This window comes from Triturus cristatus, chromosome 9 (assembly GCF_964204655.1).
Source record: "Triturus cristatus chromosome 9, aTriCri1.1, whole genome shotgun sequence".
NCBI lineage: Eukaryota > Metazoa > Chordata > Amphibia > Caudata > Salamandridae > Triturus > Triturus cristatus.
In genome coordinates, this window is record NC_140592.1 from 1,027,392,597 (window position 1) to 1,027,414,866 (window position 22,270).

At 44.8% G+C, this 22,270-nt stretch overlaps 1 protein-coding gene across 1 annotated transcript in view; it reads right to left on the reverse strand.

The window, feature by feature from the left end:
- The window catches only part of LTBP2 (latent transforming growth factor beta binding protein 2), a 1,878,832-nt gene that overhangs the window by 724,799 nt on the left and 1,131,763 nt on the right, over positions 1 to 22,270 (reverse strand). The gene's annotated exons all lie outside the window — the stretch shown is intronic.

The following is a 22,270-nucleotide window of genomic DNA, read 5'->3' on the forward strand; positions in this document are numbered from 1 at the left end:
GGCTGTATCTGCGACAACAGATCCTATGGGAAATTGCATGGGGAAAACGCCTTTTGGGACCCCCCTTTTTTCTCGCCCCCCGCTTGACGAATCACCACAAAACTTTCAGGGTAGGAGCGGAGCTGGCCAAAAGTTTGGAAAATTTCGCGAGGATTCATCAACCGGCGCCAGACTTATTGGGAATAGAATGTTGCGGCTTTCCTATGGAAAATAGGTCCTAACTATAACTATCTACTGGCGACTGCCAGTAGATAATATTATATATACATATATATATTATACAATATATATATATATATATATATATATATATATATATATATATATATATATATATATATATATATATATATATATATCAAGAAGACTACTTCCAACAGCCTTGAAGATCCTTCAACTGCCAAAGGAAAGAGTACACGAGCCTGGAATTGGTGCTGGTTTCTTTTATTTGCCCAGAGCGACGGCCATAACGTTTCGGCTCCGTGGAGCCTTGATCACATGACAGCAAATAGTTCGTGAAGTTACAAATTTAAAGTAAAAAGGTAGGTCACATGGGGGGAATCACTTAACGTTTGCAGTCATAGACATAGACAAGAATAAAACACCATTGGTAAAAAGAGAAAAAATATCCAATCGCTAATTTACAAGTGATCATATCTCAACAAGTAAAATAATAAATAGACATACAAGCAAGTAATGATTTAAAATGTCGGCTTAAATGCTTTAGAAAATCTGGAAAGGATAGGAGCAATTGTCCATTGTGAGACCTGGAAATATGAATAACCAGTTGCTCATGATTACCAAAATACCAATCGGATGAATCACAAAATACTAGTCAGACCGTAATGCCATAAAACTGCATAACACATGTAAATAAATATATAAATATATATTAAAAACATTTTTGGCATAAAAACATTGATGAATGTGGTTAATTCAAGTTGTCCCATGGACCCCTCTTAATAAAAAAGTGAATAGTGCATGAAAAAAATATATATAAATAAATAAACTAAAGAAATAAAATAAAAACATGCGGATAAGCATGCTATCTAAAGTGCCTGAGTTCTAATGCTAAGGGATACTGCATAACCAAGGTAATTGGAAAAATTATATATGCAGCTCCCATCCAGATGTAGCACAGGGATTGGGGTAATTAAATGGGTGAATACCACTTAGGTGGAATCGGTGGCATAAGAGGCAAATTCATGGATACCGTGGACTCCCTGTTGAGAGAACTAAACTAATTCCTATTGAGTTCATACAGCTCGATGGGACCGGAGAGGGTCTCAATGTTGTACCAGTATGATTAAGCTATCATGGTCAAATGGACAGCATATGGGCGGCGGTGGGTGCGGAGTTGGATCTCAGGCTGGGGAACATTACATTCTATAATGGGAACAGGATGTGCAAATCTCGCAAATTTTACATAGGAAAAAGTACATTATGTCAACAATAAATAGTAAAATACTAAATAAATAACCTAAAAAACATATTAAATAGGATTATGACAAATGACTAAAAATCCATAAAAAATAGCTAAGAACACATCAGATAAAAAGGTTTCCCATTAAAAAACAGTAAAAAGGTGTAAAATCAACCCAAGCATGTATGCATGTCCTCTGTCATGTTTAGACCTGTGGGGACCTTGGTGTTCAGTTGTAGAATGTATCTTGTTTCTAATTTGCGGAGGTTAGACTCGCGATCCCCACCCCTTCTACTACGTTCAATACAATCAATAACATAGTAGCTTAAGCCCCTATTGTCACTATTATGTACTTCCCTGAAATGGCGTGCCACGGGGTAGGTATTGTCTTGATTGGTAATCGCACGCAAGTGTTGTAAAATGCGTTTGTGTACCGCTAGCTTCGTGCTGCCTATGTATTTCAGGTTGCATGGACAAGTGAGGACATATATAGCGAATTCAGTCTTACAGGTCAACAATTTATTAATCCTGAGCTGTCTCATGCTAAAAGGATCAATGTAGGTTTTAGTATTGACACCGTGCGAACAGGCTTTGCAGGTTTTGCATTTGTAAAAACCACTGCTGAGTTGTAGCCAGGACGTTTTATCAATTGTTTCAGGATTCGTGTTGACCAATGCTTGTCTCATAGTGGGGGCTCGGCTGTGTGTAATAGTAACCTGATGCGGTAGTAAGGAACCTAATATAGGGTCACTACGTACTATGGGCCAGTTTTTGTTAATGATTTTACGCAAATCAGTTTGTTGTTTGCTATAGCCCATGATGATCCTAAAATTGTGACATGAATTTTTATTGGCCTCCTCAGAATTGGAGGGCACCAATGTGTTGCTAGATACTCCGCTGATGGGTCTTAGCAGATCTTCACGATCCAGAGCATTGGATCGGACTATGGCACTTTCAATGATGTTCGCCGAGTAACCCCTCGCTCTAAACCTAAGTTTACTGAGCTCTTGAGCTATCTGGAGATCCTTTTCATTGCTACAAATTCTCCTCAGTCGTACCATCTCCCCATAAGGTATACTATTTATGAGGTGGGGTGGATGTGCACTTGTGGCATGAAGGGTTGTATTACCTGCTGTGGGTTTACGGTGTAGCCTAGTTTCTAGTTTGCCCGCATGGGTGTATACCTCGGTGTCTAGGAAAGTGACATGTGTTTGGCTACATGTGGCAGTGAAATGGAGGTTGAGATTGTTCACATTTATACTCTCAATAAACCCATGTGCCTCCTCCAGTGACCCTTTCCAAATAACAAATAGGTCATCAATAAACCTTAGCCATAAGACAACATTATCTGCGAGGCACTGTGCATAGTCATGGCGAAGGATAGTTTCCTCCCAGTACCCCATGTGGAGGCAGGCGTAGCTAGGGGAAAAGCTAGCCCCCATTGCTACGCCCCTCAATTGTCGATATAGCAAGCCGTTAAACATGAAATTGTTATTAAGGAGGCAGAGTTCAAGCATCTCAGTTAACATAGCATTGTGGCTCTCGAATTGAGTGGGTTTGCGTGAGAGAAAATATTTAGTGGCCTGGATGCCGTCATCATGGCTAATGCTGGTGTATAGAGATGTTACGTCCAAAGCCAACATCCAATAGCCATCCCTCCATTGGACTCCATTGATCTTCTGTAAAAAATCCCCAGTGTCCTGTATATATGAATCCAATGATCTAACAAAGTCTTGTAAAAAATAATCAATGTATTGGGACGTTTTCTCATACGTACCCTCACGTGCTGAGATTATAGGTCTGCCTGGGGGTTTGACAGGGTCCTTATGAATCTTGGGGATAAAGTACAGCGTGGGAATTACAGGGTTGTCTTTCTTCAGGAAGTTAAATTCCGCTTCCGTAATGAGCTTGCGTCCCCTCCAGTTGACCAATTTGTCCCGAAATTCTTTGTTGGCAATTTGGATGGCAACTGCCGTGGTACGAGTGTAACAGTTCCTGTCATTGAGTTGGATGGAGGCTTCGTGGTCGTAAAGTTCCTTGGTTAATAGAACGATATTGCCACCTTTGTCGCTCTGGCGAATAATAATCTTTTTGTTGTTTTTAAGTTTGCTGATAAGTTGACTATATAGCCGAGATTGTCGGTTGTAGCGTGGCTTCCTAGATTGAATTTTAGTATGCAAGGCTTTTATCTCCGTTGTCACATTGTCATAGAAAATATCGATAGCATCATGGGGCATGATAGGAGTGTACGTAGACTTAGGTCTAAAAGGCGTGGTGGGCCCCTTGGAGCTTGAGCCATCCGGGCAGTTTGCACTGACTCCTGCTCCTTCCGTGTCCCAAAGATCCTGGATTGCCTCCTGCAGGGCGTTGTCGTTGTCATGGTCGGGAGGATTGCGTTTATTGCTGCGCATCGCAAATGATTTCTTGAGCTTGAGCTTCCGAACAGCTTTATACACATCGCATCGTACAGAGGCATAATCAAAGTTGTTTTGAGGAGCAAAGGATAAGCCAAGTGCAAGTATTCTCTTATCTTCATCGGTGAGCTCTAGGGATGTCAGATTGATAATGGTGTTGGCATTCTCACTCGTTATTGATTCTTCGTCCAATACCCCCTTCCTCTTCTCCTGTTCGGATTTGCAGCGTTTCTTCCTTGCCCTCTGCCTCTGCCGGGATTTGAAGTTTGAATGCTTCCGGCTGGATTTGTCATTGCCGGTCTTGGTCGTAGGGTTTGCCTTCTCTCCTCGCATAAAAAATTCATTTCTTGTGCTGGAGATGGTCTCGGTATCGTTCCCGCTGCCAGGTTATCACGTAACTCCGATTCGGAGTCGCTACCACCCATTGAGCTGAGATCCGATTGTGTTGTGTCATTGGAGGCAGTCCCTTTGTTGGGACCCCGACTAGTGGGGGCCGCTTTGAACTTTGAGATTCGCAAAGCATCGTATCTTTTTGAAAAAGTAAAAATTTGGCCCAATTGATAGTCATTGCGGTCGCGTTGGAACTTAAATGCTTTTCTGTCCATGATTATTTTCTCTTCTTTCTTGAGCCTCTCTGTCATCTCTTTCCTTAGTTTAGTTTTCTCGTCGGAGTCCTCGAATTTATCCAATTCCTCATTAAGAGCATCAATTTCCTTAAGCAGTGTAGCTCTGTCGATATCAGCATACTTTATCAATATTAGGACCATCTTACGGGAGGATTCCAAGTTCGCCTCTGCCCATTCACGCATAAGCTCGGGATTCGGGCTTTCGTAGCTGGGTGCCGTAAGGATATATATATATATATATATATATATATATATATATATACACTGTTTCAGACAATGAAATTCAATAAGGAAAATGCTACTTACCAGTATACATCTGTTCTTGGCATGTAGAGCTGTGGATTCGTATACTTATGCATAGATTGCCATCTGGTTTTGGGCTCGGATGATTGCTATTTGTTTTTGTCTTGGAAAGAGTCTTTGTAGTCACGAGGTAGGTGACTCCTCCTTAGGACGATAGTGCGCATGGGCATCGACTCCAGCTCCAGATTGTTTTGCCATGTAGGGTTATGATGGAGTTAGTAAGAAATTGAAAAGGATGTCCATGTGTATTGTATCTAAGTAAGATAGTACTGGAACAGATAGAAGTATCCGGGGAGGCGGGTGGGCGTATACAAATCTACAGCTCTACATGCCAAGAACAGATGCATACTGGTAAGTAGCATTTTCCGTTCGAGGCATATGAGCTGTAGATTGTATACTTGTGCATAGACTATACAGCAGTTACCTCCTTAGCGGTGGCTACCTGTATCTGTTGCAGTGGTTTGAAAAAGTGTTCTCAATACAGCCTGGCCCACACTAGCTTGTTGCTTTGCTTGCACGTCTACACAATAGTGCTTTGTGAACGTGTTTGGTGTAGACCAAGCTGCTGCTGTGCAGATGTCATCTAGGGGAATGTTCCCTAAGAATGCCATAGACGCCCCCAGTTTACGTGTGGAGTGAGCTCTAGGGGGAATGGGTAAGGTGCGTTGAGCTTTAGCATTGCATATTTGGATGCATTTAACAATCCACCTTGCAATCCCAGTTTTTGAGATAGGATTGCATTTATGAGGTGGTGAGAAAGCTACAAAAAGTTGTTTAGTCTTTCTTAAGGATTTTGTTCTTTCAATGTAGTAAAGAATTGATCTTTTTACGTCTAGCGTGTGAAGAGCTTGTTCTGCTACTGAGTCTAGTAGAGGGAAAAACACTGGGAATTCTACAGACTTGTTAAGGTGGAAAGGAGACACTACTTTAGGTAGAAATTTTGGGTTAGTCCTTAGAACCACTTTGTTATGATGAATTTGCAGAAATGGCTCTTGGATGGTTAATGCCTGGAGTTCACTGACTCTTCTGAGAGAGGTGATTGCAACCAGGAAAGCTACTTTCCAGGTGAGAAATTGCAATTCGCATTTATGCAGAGTTTCAAATGGGGGACCCATGAGCCTGGTAAGGACCACATTTAAGTTCCATATTGGAGTGGGTGGAACTCTAGGTGGGATTATCCCATTGAGTCCTTCCATAAATGCTTTGATAGCTGGTACCTTAAACAAAGACAAATGTTGTCTGTTTTGGAGATAGGCTGCTATTGCAGCGAGATGTAGTCGAATGGATGTATACATTAGGTTACATTGTTGTAGACGCAAAAGGTAACAGCTGATGTTTGAATGGAAGCAATTAGTGCATTGACTTTGTTATTTGTACAGTAAATTACAAATATTTTCCTCTTTGCGGCATAGCAAGCTCTAGTGGTAGGACGTCTAGCCTGTTTAATGATGTTCATGCAGTCTGGCAAAAGATTGAGGTAGCCAAACTCTAAGATTTCAGGAGCAAGATAGCAAGGTTGAGTTGACTGGGATCTGGATGGCTTATCTCTCCATGGTTCCGAGTGAGAAGCTTGGGTGAGAGACGTAGCTTTTGATGAGGAACTACTGATAGTTCCGAGAGGGTTGTGAACCATGGCTGTCGGGCCCAAGTTGGTGCAACCAGGATCATTGTGAGGGAATGCTGTTTGAGTTTCCGAACCACTAGCGGAATGAGTGGGAGAGGTGGAAAAGTGTAAGCAAATTTCTCTGACCAGTTCATCCATAGTGCATTGCCTTTGGACAATGGGTGTGGATACCTGGATGTGAAGCTTGGGCATTTTGTGTTTTGGTGTGTGGCGAACAGGTCTATTTCTGGGTAGCCCCACATTTGAAAAAATGGAAACAGAACTTGAGGATGAAGCTCCCATTCGTAGATCTGCTGTCTTTGACGACTGAGCAGATCTGAAATCTGATTGTGTACTTCTGGGAGGTGTTCTGCAAGGAGGTATATGTTTTGCGGAATGGCCCATCTCCATATGCTTTGAGCTAAGTGTGAAAGCTGCAGAGAGTGTCCCCCCCTGTTTTTGTATGTCATACATTGCTGTCATGTTGTCTGTACGGACCAGGACAGCTTTGCCTACGAGGTGGAGTTGAAAGGATTTTAACGCTAGGAAGATCACTAGCAATTTCAGATAATTTATGTGGAGTTGTTTTTGTTGAGAGGTCCATATGCCCTGAATGGTATGATTTTGAAGAAAAGCTCCCCAGCGGGTGAGCGATGCGTCTGTTGTGAGCACTATCTGTGAACCGGGTCGGGGAACAGCCGCCCTTTGGAAAGGTTTTGAGTATTCCACCACTGCAGAGAGCGATGTGTGCGGCTGTCCACCAACACCAGATCTGTTAGCTGACCTTGAGCCTGGTTCCACTGACGTGCCAATCTCTCCTGTAAGGGACACATCTGGAGTCTTGCGTAAGGGACGACGAGAATGCAAGAGGCCATCATCCCGATCAACTGCATGAACACTCGAGCTGGTAATGAGTGTTGAGGCGTACATTTTGATATGAGGGCTTGCATGGTGCTTATTCTGACTGGGTTGGGATAAGCTAGAGCTTTTGAAGTGTTTATTGTAGCTCCTAGATATTGTTGTGTTGTGGACGGTGGGAGATGGGATTTGGAGAGGTTGACTGTGAATTCCAAATCGTGAAGCAACTGGATTGTTTTGTATGTGTGTTGAACACAGCTGCTGTGTGACTTGGCTTTTATGAGCCAGTCGTCCAGGTATGGCAAAACGTGAATATGTTGTCTTCGTAAGTGAGCCGCCACTACTGCGAGGCACTTGGTGAAGACTCTGGGTGCTGTGGTCACCACAAATGGGAGGACTTTGAATTGGTAGTGTTGGCCGTTTATCACAAACCGGAGGTATTTCCTGTGAGTGGGGTGAATGGGAATATGAAGGTAGGCGTCTTTTAAATCCAGAGTGGACAGAAAGTCGCCTTGTTGAAATAGTGGGAGTACTTATTGGCGAGTGACCATATGGAAATGGTCTGACTCAATGTATAGATTTAATGGTCTGAGGTCCAGTATTGGTTTGAGAGAGCTGTCCTTTTTTGGGATTACAAAGTACAGTGAATACACTCCTGTGCCTTGATGAGGCAAAGGGGCAGGTTCTATTGCATGTTTCTGTAACAGGGAGACAACCTCTTGTTTGAGAAGAGTGAGATGTTCTGAGGACATTGGACGTTCTCTGGGAGGAATGTTTGGTGGAGTACCAGTGAGTTCCAGGCAATAACCGTACTGAATAATTTGTTTCATCCACTTGTCTGTTGTAATGGAATTCCAGACAGGTAGGAACTGTGATAGGGTGGAATTATTTTTGCCTCTTCCCCTATTGTTGTTTTCTCTATATGCTCCTCGATAGTACCCTCGGGAGGAGGAAGGTTGATTTTGGTTTTTGTAAGTAGAAGAGGTATTCTCTGATGACATTGTTTTGGAGCTACCCCTATAGAAGAAGCGACGAAAGGAGCCTCTGTTAGAGGGTAGTTATAGGGCTCCCATAGATTTGTATCTTTCTTCATTTTTTCTAATGAAGAATCTACATTTGGTCAAAAATTATGTTGTTGGTCAAAGGGCTGGTTTAGTATAGCTGACTGTACCTCTTGCTTGAATCCGGAGTTTCGAAGCCAAGCATGGTGGCGTAGCAAGATGCTGGTGTTAATACCACAGGATGCTGTGTCAGTGGCATCTAGTGCACATTTTATAGAGGTGTGTGTAATTAATTTACCCTCTTGAATGAGGTCGTTGGCTTTACCCTTGAATTGATCTGGTAAATGCTGTATTAGCTTTTCTAGTTCATCATAGTGCGCTCTATCATAGCGTGCTAGATGGGCTTGCGCATTGGCAATACGCCAGCTATTAGAGGCCTGTGACGCAATTTATTTGCCTGAAGCGTCTTTAAGCTTTGACTCCTTATCAGGAGGAGGTGCGTCGCCTGTGGTTTTTGAATTGGCTCGCTTGCGTGCATTAGATACAACAGGGGAGTCCAGGGGCAGTTGACCCTTAATATAAACTGGGTCAGTAGAAGTACCTTTATATTTTGTATCAACTCTTCGGGTAAGTATTCATGCTCTAACTGGGTCCTTGAATACTTCATTAGTGTGCTTTAGCATGCCTTTTAGCACTGGCAATGTATTAGTAGATTTTTGGGATGGAGCGAATGTTTCCATGAGGAAATCCTCCTCTAGTGGGTCAGTGTGTAATTCCACTCCATGATATAGAGCAGCCCTATCGATGAGTTGTGCAAATCCAATATTATCATCGGGTGGTGATGGTCTGGAGGGATATAGGTCTGGATCATTACTATTGTCTGGATCTTTATCATAATCGTCCCATGGATCTGGGTCTTGTGGTATGGTGTGATGGTTATTATCCCCATCCCCATCCCTGTCCCCATCCCAATCCCTATCGTCATCCGTGTCATTATCCCCCTGTGGTTCAGAGGAGAAATTAGGTGGTGGTGAGTTATATGGAGATATTAGTAAGTTGGGATTAATAGGTGGAGGAGAGGGAAGTATGTAAGGGGGAGAGGGGTTAGTACCCATTTCCTTGTTCTTTTTGAGAGGTATATGGTATTCCTCTGAAATGTCATGTTTCCATTTCTTAGGAAGGGTTGCTACAAGACGTCCAGTTGTTGGATCAATATGCAGTTTCTTTTGCTTGGGATCCATTGGTTCTTGTAAAGGAAGTTCTTTAGCTGGTATTTCCTTCCCTTTAGTTGTTTCAGAGGGTATTTTATGGATAGTCTCTGAAGCCTTAAGAGGAGTGGTCTGTTTTTTCGGTTCCGAATCCTTTGGTGCATGTTGTTTATGCTCCGAAGGTTTGTGTAAAGGCTTGTCTTTTGTAACTTTCAGTTCCAAATGTTTGTCTTTAGGTTTGGGATCTGAAGGCTTATCTTTGGTTTTCAGCTCCGAAGATTTGGGCTTAGTTATTGCCGGATCCAACATTTTTGGTTTATGAGATTTCGGGTCAGAGTCTTTCGGTGCTGAAGATGACTTTGGTGCCGGTATTGAAGCATCGGATCCATGCTTGGATTTGTTTTTTTGTGCGGGAGATGGTGTTTTGGTATCGTGGGGACTGGTCGATCCCGAACCGGAGGCTTTATCCTTCGGTTTCATAGCCGGGCCAGAGGGCGGGGCATTTGAACCATGTTTTTGGTGTTTCCCTAGGTCCCAGGGAGAAGGTAGTACCGGAGCCTTCATGGGTTTTTCGGTGACTTGGGGCTTGTTACACACAGTCTGTTGACCTGGAGTGATCTGCGAGTCTTCCTCAATGTCGGAGTCATCTGCTTCAGACACAGAGATTTCTTCCTCTTGTTCGGCGCTGTGCTGATGAGACTCACACTGTTCTCCGAAGATGTCCCGCACCGGGCTAGAGCCGGGTCTCATCTCGTGACGTCGAGCCCGACGGTCACAAATTGTTTTCTTAAATTAGATCGACAGGCCTCGCAGCTACTTTCTTCGTGCTCCGGGGATAGGCACAGATTACAAACCTCGTGTAGATCTGTGTGTGGAAATTTAGCACCACACCGGGGCATTTTTTGTCAATGTTCTTTTTATTCAACAAGACTGCTGCAAAGGGTACAACACGTTGCAAAGTATACAGGACGGTCCGCATGTAAAATCAACTAATACAGATTCAGTTTCTAATGTTGGAAAGGTCCCTGGCTCCCCTTATACCTTGTGAGTCTTGTCCATTTTACCAAAAACCAAAATCGGGGGAAAACCCCCAGACAAATTAGATCAACAGGACAAACAAAGAACGAACGGAAACACCCACCCTAACCCGCCCGTCCCTCCCACCCTTCCTGTTGGTGGTGAATTATCTACAGTACGCGTGTGGATTGTCAGGTGTGAGCCAACAAGATGTGTGCGACCCTACATCCCTAAATTGGGCCCTTTGTAAGCAATTGCTGCCTGAAAAATGGTTTGGAGTTTCGTGAACTTAAAACTGAAAGAGGTGCATGGCTCTGACAGTAGGGGGACATACAGCTGAGGGAAGACCTTGAGATAGGAAAGTAATCAACGGGCCCCATTTACATTTAAAAAAAATATTTTCATCCCAGAAGATGTCCGCCATCCGCTCCATGGTGAGAATGCTCCAAAGCCGGGAGTGCCACAGTGATATCGCAGGTGCCTCTTTCTTTTTCCAGGCCGCTGCAATGGTGATTTTTGCAGCCCCAAGGCACGCCCACAGAATAGCTTTATCCGCCTGTGTCTGGTGTTCAAGATCGGGGTCTCTAACTCCTAAGAGCACTCCCTCTATGGAAGTTGGGACGGGGTAGCCCAGCATCTCTTTCATATGTGGCAGGATTTCGTCCCAAAATGGTCGTATTGCAGGGCAGTCCCACCAGATGTGGCGGAAGTCTTGGAAGCATCCGCAGCCTCACCAGCAGAGCTCGGAAGTGTTTGGGATTTGTGTTCCGTACCCCCGAAGTGGATGCCTTTATTCTCTGGATTTGCTCGGAAGCGGGAAGCAAGAGGTTCAATGCTGAGAGCAATTATTAGGGGGGAGAGAGGGCAACCCTGCCTAGTACCCCTGCTTAACTTAAATGGGAGAGGCGAAACGCTATAAATCTGGACCTTGGAGCGGGGATGTCTATAGTTTGCTCCAACCATCCTAAGAAACCGGTCTCCAAACCCAAACTTTTGCATGGTGAGAATGAGGAACGACCAATTCACCCTGTCAAAGGCCTTGTTTGCGTCCAGCCCTATCAGTAATGCATGGATGTTAAATTTGGAAACTTTTTCAATCAAATAAATTGTCTGCCGGATATTATCGTGCGTCTGTCTGCCTTTAAAGAAGCTGGATTGATCAGGGTGGATTAGTGTAGGCATCAGGTTCTCTAATCAAGATGCCAGTATTGCGGAGAAAATCTTGGCATCCAGGTTTAGCAGGGCAATGGGCCTATATGAGGCACAACTTTGAGGGTTTTTCCCCGCTTTGGGGATGACAGTGACCACCGCCTCTGCCATTGAGGTTGATACTGCTGAGTCATCCGCTATGGCATTGCCGTAAGATGAGGGAGAAGTTCCGCCGTGTATATTTTGTAAAAATTAGCCGTCAGGCCATCTGTTTCAGGGGTTTTGTGGAGTTTAAGGTTAGCAATTGCCTGTCGCACTTCGTCCGACATGATAGGGGCATTCAACTGGTCGCATCCTGCCTGTGAGGGGAGGTCTACAGAGTCTAGATATAGCTTTTGCACTTCTGCATCAGCAGAGGAGCCAGTGTAAAGATCTCTATAGAAGTGCCCAAAGATGCTAGCCTTGGACTCATCTGAATGGTTCAAAGTTCCGTCCCAGTCTACAATACCCCCGATGTATTCCCTCTCACTTTTCTCACATAGCTGTCTCGCCAAGTGTGCGCCGACCATCCCCACCTGTGCGTAGGATACCCGTCTGAGTCTCAGCAGGGTATATTCCGCCATGTTGGTATAAACCGCCTTGATTTTCCCTGTCAGAGAACTCAGCACTTGGGAGGGAGCATTCTTGTGGGCCTTTTCCACCCTCTCCAGTTCCACCTATAGCTCTTCTCGTTCCTTAGCCCTGCGCTTGTTCAGTGTGGAGTTTAGCTGGATACATTTACCTCCAATGACTGCCTTAAACGTGTCCCAAGTATTCTGCGGTGATGTGGACCGGGGCTGGTTCAGATCAAAATAATCGGAAATGGCAGTTATCAACTCGTCCCTCAGCACCCTATCCCTAGTTACTACGAGTGGGAAATACCATCTCATTGTACCCTGCTCCCTGGTGCCCCAGGAAATGTTGATAGTCACCAGGCTATGATCTGATAGCGTAATCGGGAGCATTTTCGCTACCTGTAAGGAGCCCAGCATGGACTGACTTATGAATATGTGGTCAAGTCTGGAGTAGGTCATGTGAACATGTGAAAAAAAAGAGAAGTCCTTAGTAGTGGGGTATAGTGAGCGCCATGCATCTTTCAAACCTAAGGCCATCAATTTCTGCTTAAGACCCTTGGGGAAGTTGCTAGTAGCTGCCCTTTGTGGGTGTGTACTATCCAGAGCAGTGTGCCATGTGAGATTGAAATCCACCATGAAAACTACCGGGCCCTCCGCAAAGCCACTTAACTGGTCTAGAAGGGAGGTTAGGAACAGCGCCTGGCCTGTGAGGGAGACCAGGGTACAGAGTCTACCTCTCATCTTCCCCTTTACCATTATGGACCTGCCGTCCTTGTCGGCCTGACCTCTAATGGTTGGAACTTAGCTGATGTATGGAATTTTAGGGCCACCCCTCTCTGTTTGAAATTGGACGAGGACCTATAGATTAAGGGGTAGTTTCGGTGGCAGAATCTACTTTCGTCTGACCTTTTAAGGTGCGTTTCCTACAGTGCTACGACCTCAAATTGATGATCTGCGAGATATTTCCAGACTTTTTGCCTCTTGAGGGGTGAGTTCAGCCTCTTCACATTCCAGGAGGTTAAGGAAATCATTTGAAGAGTATGTGTCTCCGGTGATGCTAAAGTCTGCTTCCCAAAGCCCCGTACTCCTATCCCCACTATTTCGCCTATAATCTCCCCTGTGTCCACCCCGACTGCGATTGCGATGTCTACTTTCTGTATGCTTCTGGAGTGCATGTGTGATTCCCCGTACCACCACAAGGAATCCTCCCCCCCAAGAGAAAAAAAAGGAACATAGTCCCAGGTAAACCTTACGATGAAGAGCCAACGGGCTTGGAACAGGCTCGAACTTATATGAGCACCATGTAGTAACGGGCGTCATGGTCATAGCCCAAAGACATGGTTGCTGGATGCATCAAGATGTGGGAATCTTTTGTGATTGGCATGGGCCGGAATCCACTGCGGCAAGGGACATCGTGGGAGTCATTTAGAAGTTCTTGTGGCAATGGAATTACACATTGTTGCAGTAAATCGCTGGGATTCAACCCAAAAGTCTTGGCAAGAGTCTCCCCCCGGCATGAACCTGCTCTGTTGTGGTATCTTCATCTTGTGGTGGGCTTGCCTTTAGAGATTGTGTCCCACTGCCGCCCTTTCTCTTGTGATGACTCTGGCCCTTTCCTAGTACCCTGAGTGCCCTCTTCGGCCGGCAGTGGAAGTCCCAGCATACGCAAACCTTCATCCAGCTCGGTGATGTGTCTAGCTTTATTATTATATTCGAAGGCCAGCCCAAAGGGAAAGGTTCACCGGTAGCGGATGTTATCGTCCCGCAGTTTCGTTGTAATTGGTCGCAGTTGCTGCCTATGCGCCAGCGTGGAGGGAGCCAAATCCTGGAACAGGGCACATTTGTATCCTTGAAAGGAGGTCTCCTCTTTTTTTCGTGCCACTTGTAGGATCGCTTCCGTCATTGTGAACGAGTGCAGCTTGACTAATACATCTCTTGTGCGCCGTTCTCCAGGTTGTTGGTTGCCCACCCGATATACCCTGTCGATCTTGATCTTCATCTGACGGGAGCTCAATATCTCAGCAAAGAGTTCCTCCACAGAGGCTCCCAGATCTGGTCCCTCTGCTTCTTCTTCCAAATCCCGAATCCGAATGTTTTCCCGAAGGGATCTATTTTCCAAGTCTTCCGTCTTCAAGAGGACCTGGTGGAGTTGCGAGTGGAGATCTTGTTGTGCGTCCGGAAACTTGGCTGAGCTGTCTTCAAGGGATTTTGTCTGCTCTTCCAGATCAAGCACTGTGGATCCTGTAGCGTCTACATCATATTGAAGAGAGGAGATGCGGCCGGAGAGGTCAGACTTCAATTGATCCAGGGAGGCCTGTAGATCTTGCGTAATCTCTGCACACAGTTCCTTCTTAAAATCTCGCAGCGTGGCTACCACATCCTCTCTTGTAAGCACCATCGTGGTGGGTTGCTCTCCTCTATCGTGTGCTGAGCCCTTCTCGGTGAACGCAAAGTAGCTTGAAACTTTGTTGGAGATCCTCTTTGGTGACATAGAGGCTGTGGCGCGGCGTGGGTGTACAAAGTGCGTGCTCCTTCTTCCAACCCTTGGGCCCCACGTGGAAAAATGGAAGCTGGCTGAGGCTTGCTGTTGGTCTGCTGTGTGTCTGGTGGCAGTACTTCTAGGGGTCAGGGCAGAACCGCCATCTAGAGGTCAGGCAATCAGGGCTATTACCCTCGAGAAGGTGGGCCACCCCTCTACTTCTTCATGTACTTGTCTCAGAGTACATAAGGTGGTGGACCCCTTGAAGAAGAAGCAGGTTCTTTGCCCAACATTTATGCTGTATGCCTTGTGACACGCTCATTACTGCCCTGCCCTGGGCGCCATATTAGAGTCAGGTAGTGTCTCTGCCTGGCCCTTTGTCCTGCAGCTTTACCATTGATTCCCCCCAAAGCAGTCTCGTTCACTTGGGGACTCTTGTCTCTCCCTAAGTGGCCTAAGTGGTGTGCCCTGGGCCTCCGCTCGCCTCGCAGGCCCGGCGGCAGCATACACCAGACCTCCGAAGCTGTGACAGTCACCGCTTGCCTTCTATCACGTCTGCAGCGGGGAACTCTTCCCAGGCGCCAAAGTTCCCCTCCGTCTTGCCGCCCGCCGAAGGAAAGGTCAGTGCTCCGCTTGTATTTCTACTACAGGCAGCGCCTCTGCTGCTGGTCTATGCCGCACCGGGATCCTGGTGGAGCGGAGTCCGCAGCACCATCTTGCCTCCGTAACTGCTTTCTGCCTCACGGCATCCACACACTGTCAAATGAGGGTTAAGCCGCCGCAACCGCTCTTCCCAGGCATTCCCCTGCCTCACGCCACCTTCATAAAGCTTTCTCTATGTTTTCAGCCCCTCCGCCTAGAGGAATCGAAGTCCGGCGGGTCCGTATCTCGGGAGCTGAGGTGTATCACGTCCACTCAGTCATCTTGCCTGGCCACTCCCCCCGGGGCATTTTTTTAAAATGGAGTCCGTTCCATCGACTGCTGTACTGCTGTCGTGGTCCGCGCGGGTAGGCCTTGACGATGCGCGTTGAATGGGAAACCCATGATCGAAACAATACCGTCGATGGGTAATGATTGTGCATCGAAAGGGTTCGAAGACGATACCGAACCGGAGCACAGCAATACATATCCGAACCTGATGGCGGAAAAAAACAATCATGAGATGGAGTCGATGCCCATGCGCACTATCGTCATAAGGAGAAGTCACCTACCTGTGACTACAAAGACTTCTTCCAACACAAAAACAAAGTGCAAACATCCGAGCACACCACCAGATGGCGATCTATGCACAAGTATACAATCTACAGCTCATATGCCTCGAACATATATGTTTATTTATTGAAAAATATCTTTACTTTTTTTTTTATTGTTGGATATTTCATTTTTATGTTTAATATTTAGGTAAAATTGAGACTATATTTATAAATATAAAAAGATATATTTTGTATAAACTATTCAATATAATTTTTTGATATGTACAAATATTGTTATATATATATTACCTGTTGGTTGCGGGAACTAAGGCAATTCAGGACTGTGGATTTCAGGACTGTGGATTTTTTTATATATATTGCACAATAATTACATTATTCTTTTATTTTAACTTTATATGGATATATTTTATAAATATGTTTGTAAAACTATATTGATATTGTGATTTTTAATATATTTGATTATTTCAATGTTATTTTAAAACGTTTCTATTATTGTAATCTAAATTTTGATTTTCGATATTTTTTAACTTTACATATTTTTGTATCACAATATTTAGGATTCGGTATTTAGATTTTTTAATTATTAGCATAGGGTTGTCGATATTTTGGGTGTCCATATTTTGCCTTTTGAAATTTCTATACCACAATATTTGTGGGGCCTTATTACGAGCTTGGCAGTCATCCTGTAGCACCGCCACCACTGGGGTGCCAGGAGGATCGCCAAGCCCGTGGTGCACCCACCCACTGGATTCTGAGTTGAATCCCAGGCGGGCGGTGCTGCGGCCGTCTCACAGCGGTGGCTGTGTTAGGCTCATAGGAGAGTCTTAACAGCAGACTGCCGCCGTGAGAGTGCCTGCAGCACGTTCCTGCATGGTGTGGTATGCACCATATTGTGCATTCCACACCCTGCAGGAACGAGTTTGCAATTTCAGGGGGGCACAACATGTGCCTTCCCCGCATGCACCCCCAGGACCAGAATTGGCAGAGTGCCCTGTTAGTGCCCCCTTACCTGTATCTCCGCCACCCTTTTCAGGACGGGCTCCTCGCAATGAAATGGGCGGTGGATATTCAGGTTGGAATATGCTCAGTGGTGCAGCATTGGCACTGCCAACATATTCCTGCCCCTTCACACACCGCCAAGGGATCCTGGATCCTGGCATAGGCAGTTGTCCTGGGGTGGCGGTGGTCAGACCATCACTGCAAGTACGGCGGTCCGACGACCACCGTACTCGTAATGAGCCCCTTAGGACCACCAGACTTGTGGTGGCGCAGCGGAAGACATTACAACCCTAGTAGTCATGTTGTTGTGGGATCGCTGACTTCAACAGGGAACCGCCATTCCCTGGCAGTGGCGCAGCTGTCAGGAGGCGCCCTTTTAGGCTGTTGTGGGCTCCCGCAGAGCGGGACGCCCGTGAATTCAGGACCAGGGGGGGGGAGGACTTCAAGGCCCAGCACAGCTTGCAGCAGTAGCCTCCGTCGCCAGTTCCCTCGCGCCAGGAGGTGCATATTTTGGCTGTTGTAGGCTCCCGCAGCCCGGGAAGCCTGTGAATTCAGGACCGGGGGCAGGACTTCAAGCCCCAGCACAGCTTGCGGCAGTAGCCACCTTACCCAGTTCCTCCGCACCAGGAGGTGCATATTTAGTGGGCTCCCGTAGCACCGGACGCACCCCGTCACGTGTCTGGGCCAAGACCGGGTCATGACGGGCCCGTCTTAGTCCGTCAGAGAGAAGAGGAGGCCAGCCTGGGCCACCCATTTTGGCTTCCTGGCTTTTTAATTTCTTGTTTTTTTTATATCCCCAGAGACCTCAGGATTTTGGACACTTCCTCCCAGTAGAGCTACAATAACCACAGCTGCGCCTACTGATCCACCGTGTGATTGGCGAGCAGTCGCAACAGGATGACCGGGCATTGTAAGTTCTCCTAAGCTATTTAAAGCGATTTATAACTTTATCCAATTTTTTTACATAAGAGAATATAAGAAAACGTAGTACAAGTATTTAAGCTTCAACGTCTTGAGCCCTGATTTTTAGACATTGTGGACACTGTGGTGATCTTGTGACACATACACCTCCAACACGATGGGGAAAAGAAAGGCAACAACTAACCAGCCACCACCACTAACAAAGACAGCGGGTGCACCTCATTCAACGCTAATGAACTACCTTACAGGGGCAATGAGGGCAATTGAAAAGCAGATTATCTCAGAAGAGGAGACCTTGAAATCGGAAAAATGGGGGTAGCAGTTTTGATTAGTACCGAGGTAATAGCTGAACACGTTGGTTTATGTAAGTCCTCAAAGGGCAAACAACTCCAGAATGGTTGTATTCAAAACGTGTTAGAACATATCAGTTAGTAATCAGGAGTCTGACACACAGCCACCATTAAAGCGCCAAAGAAATCCAGAGACTATAAGCAACCTGGAGCTTGCTGCCAGAGAAAATGAAAACACCCCTGGAGAATCTAAGGTCCTACCTCCAAAGCCCCGTAGAAAACCTACTAAACGTACTAAAACATTAGCTTCTTCTGAGGTAGGCCCAAAGGGAAGGTCTTATCCTAAAGTTCAACCAACTAACTCTATACATGAATTTGGGTATTTAACCACCTTAGTAGAAGAGCTAGATATATTTTTAAGAGACACCCTTGCCAGATTAACTGACAGAGTGGTGCTGATTGAAGAGAGATTGATTAATTATCAGAGAAGTGTTAGGATATACATGGTAGTTTACCCCGCAGCCAAGAGGGATTAGGAGAAGCTAGTTGTATTGAGAGAACAAATAATCCAACCACACAGCCAATCCCTACATTAGTTAAAACCCTAAAAGGTGATTGTGTGGTACTAACGTTCAAAACCCCACATCTAGTCTAAAGCATTTTTAGGAGAGCGGAAAGTCTCACTATAATGACCCACAGCATTAACTTACTGCTGGTGGGCTATTTTTACTGGCCATCATTTAACACATGTACCAGATTTAATAGGAGAGATACATATGAAAATGGTCACTATACATACAATGTTGCGCTCAAAAACCAGTTTAATTCCGTCCCAACAATGGATGAGGTAGATTGACTAAATAACTTAGCCACAAATGACACATCTCGAACGATAAACAGCTCACATCTTCCCTTAGATGTATACAGGTGTATTTCCGAGCCTGGAATAAACTTAGACAAAGGTAGAATTGTGGACCCTTTAGAAAGTTCCTCAGTCAGTTCTCACTCAAGCCATGATACTTTACCTCCTAGCTCAGGTACAAGAGCTATTCAAGATAGGGGTCCGATACAAGAGGCATCATCAACCCGCACAGCAATATTTGATGGGCTAGATGATCATATAGACAAGGCTAATAGTACTTGTGTACTATTCAGAAGTGTTGCAGGTATACGTACAAAGCTCATAAATCCCCTATGGCAAGAGTTTGTAGGAAAATGTAATATTCTCTCCTTCCAAGAAACCTGGGCGGTAGATACTATCCATATTAATGGCTACAAGACATTTCATACTGCTGTGGTGCCATCTACGCATGGGAGACCTAAGGGCGGCCTATGTATGTATGCATCAAATTATGTGAGCGCTACCAAGATAACCCTGACAATATCCGAGATTTATTATCAATTTGTCACCATACACATCGATAAATATCATTGTATAATATTGACAAACTTCTATAATAATGCCCCGCCTGATCAAATTGTGGGTGTATTGAAAAGACTAATCAGTGACCTTAACAAGTTGCACAATGATAATGTAAAAGATGTGTTTGTCGTCTGGGGTGGGGATTTTAACACTGCTTTGTGCCCGCTTATTGGAGGGGAAAACTGTGGATTACTATCTGCTGATGACAATATTTACCCACGCTTCCAGCACTCAATTTATGGGGATTATTTAAATGAGGTTTTGTTTTCATTTGACCCAGGATTCGGTAATGATTTATGCATTCCACCAGTACCTTTTAGTCAGATGTTCAATGGGAGAGGTATGAAGTCGATTATTGATTTTATAATTTTATCTAAAAGTCACTCGCCTAGACTCAAAGGCTTTAGAACACATAAGAACGTCTTCAGTGACCACTTTTCTCTAAGCATAACTCCTTCTCTCCCTAGCAATGCGCTAAATGCCCAGGGCAACTCAGCACATTTGTTCCAGAATATAGCCTCAAATAAAATCAATGGCTATGCCCTATATTGGTCTAGGGTAGAATCGACTGAATTTACTCCGAAAATCCTGGCTAATTGTCAAGCATAATTTTTAACTTGCCTTAAGGAAACAACAGCCCACGCTGATATTTTAGAATCTTGCGGACAGATTATCTGCGAAATAAAAAATGCTTTAACGGTGGAGAACAAGAAATTCTATAGGAACAACCAAGGGTGGTTTGACTCTAGATGCACAAAAGCCTACAAAAAATTGAAACACGCTCTACAAGAACCATCAAGAAACGGACAGGAAATAAATGTTTGTAGAGAGGAATATAAACAGGCCCTAAAAGCTCGCAAAGGCGTACAGATAGACAAAGTTTGGGTCACCCTGCTTGATGCCACGCAGTCTAGAGATAACACAGCATTTTGGCGAGCAGTAAATGTCCCATTCCTTACAGCCCAAGATATACCTACTATAGAGATTGCCATAGATGAATATCAATGGGTGGGATACTTTTCTAAAATGTATAAACAGACACTAAATGAGTGTGTTATGAACACCTCACACCCGTTGCTGGGATCAACTCCCCCAGTGAACTATCCTATAGACATCTGCTTTACCTTAGAAGAGGTTAACTGTGCAATCAAGGTTGGAAAGCGAGGGAAGGCACCTGGCCCTAATGGTGTTCCCGAAGATCTTTTAAAATCAAACCTACCTTTATGGGGCCCTCTTTTAACACGGGTATTAGCAGTCTGTTGCTCCACTGGTTTTATAGAGACATGGTCGGAATCAATATTGGTTCCGTTATTCAAGAAAGGTGATCGCCAGAATCCTGCTTGTTACCGGCCAATATCACTGTTAGATTCTTTGGTTAAGGTTGCGGGGCGTATAGTGCTTAATGGGCTACAGGATAGGGCAGAATATATTAACATAATTTATGAGTTACACTTTAGCTTTCAACAGGGTCTAGGTACAGTGGAACAAGGACTAAATCTAAACAGTGACCAAACAGGGTAGATTTTAGTTGACATTGGAGTGGAAGCTCCACTAGCACAGTTTCTGAGGCAGCATTAAAATGATGCGAAAGTAAGGGTTTGTTATGGGGCTAAGAGTGAATGCACTTCAGCGTTCAATGTGGAGTCACTGGTACACCAACAGTCTGGGCCAAGCCTTGGTGGACCAGTGCCAGGACTTGCGTCAAATAAATTACCGCCCCATACTTGCCATTCTGTATGCTGACCATGCAGTGCTGATGGCCAGAACGCAATTGGGGCTCCAAAGGGCACTGACAAGTTATTTGGCAAATTTGGGTTTTAGGGTGAATACGTCAAAAACTTTTATTATGAATTGCGGAAAACGTAGCGCAAAATGCAGGGACATACTCTTCGATAATAAAATGGTGGACCCTACTAAGACATTTCCCTATTTAGGCATTTTATTTGCCCAAAAGGGGACATGGAACCAGGCAGTCAAAGCTAGGAAGTTATTTTTTTATGAAAGCCATGACTGCCCTAGCAAATTTTGCAAGGAAATTGGGTAGGAGACCTCCTGTTGAGCTGTTGCATATACATATCAGGCAAAGTGTGTCACAACGGCTATATATGGTGCAGGTGTGAGGGGTTACAGCTGGTTGAGAACGCCTTTTTAAAATTCCTATTGGCCGTCACAGGCAGCACCTCCACCTATATTTGCCCATCAGAACTAGGGATACCGTACATCTTGGACCTAATAAAAATCCAACCTATCCTCCTTTGGCACAAGATTTGGACTTCTACAAAAACTACTTTTAATCATGAGAACATAAAAGACAGCCTTAAGCTACTGCGGGCACTTGATATCCCTTGGTTAAAATATATAAAAGATTTTATGAATGATTTTGGGCACCCTGTATATTATGATGACCTTGGGTCCATACTCTCCGTCACCAGAAGGGATTTTAAAAGATATTGTATGACGCACTTGGAGGCAAATAGATTCTCAGCAGAGGCATTAAGACCATCAGTACAGTGTAATCAATTATATTGACCACTTATGGTATTCAGCCATACCTAAAAATCATATCAAGTGGATTTCTACTGACCCGTTTCAGACTTGGGATTTTCCATCATTTAACAAGTTTTCCCACAGCAAATGATTAGTCTAAAACATTGAGCAACTGCCCATGTGACGACATACCCACGCAATCGACAATACATGTCTGAGACAATGTCGTCCAGCATTTTTA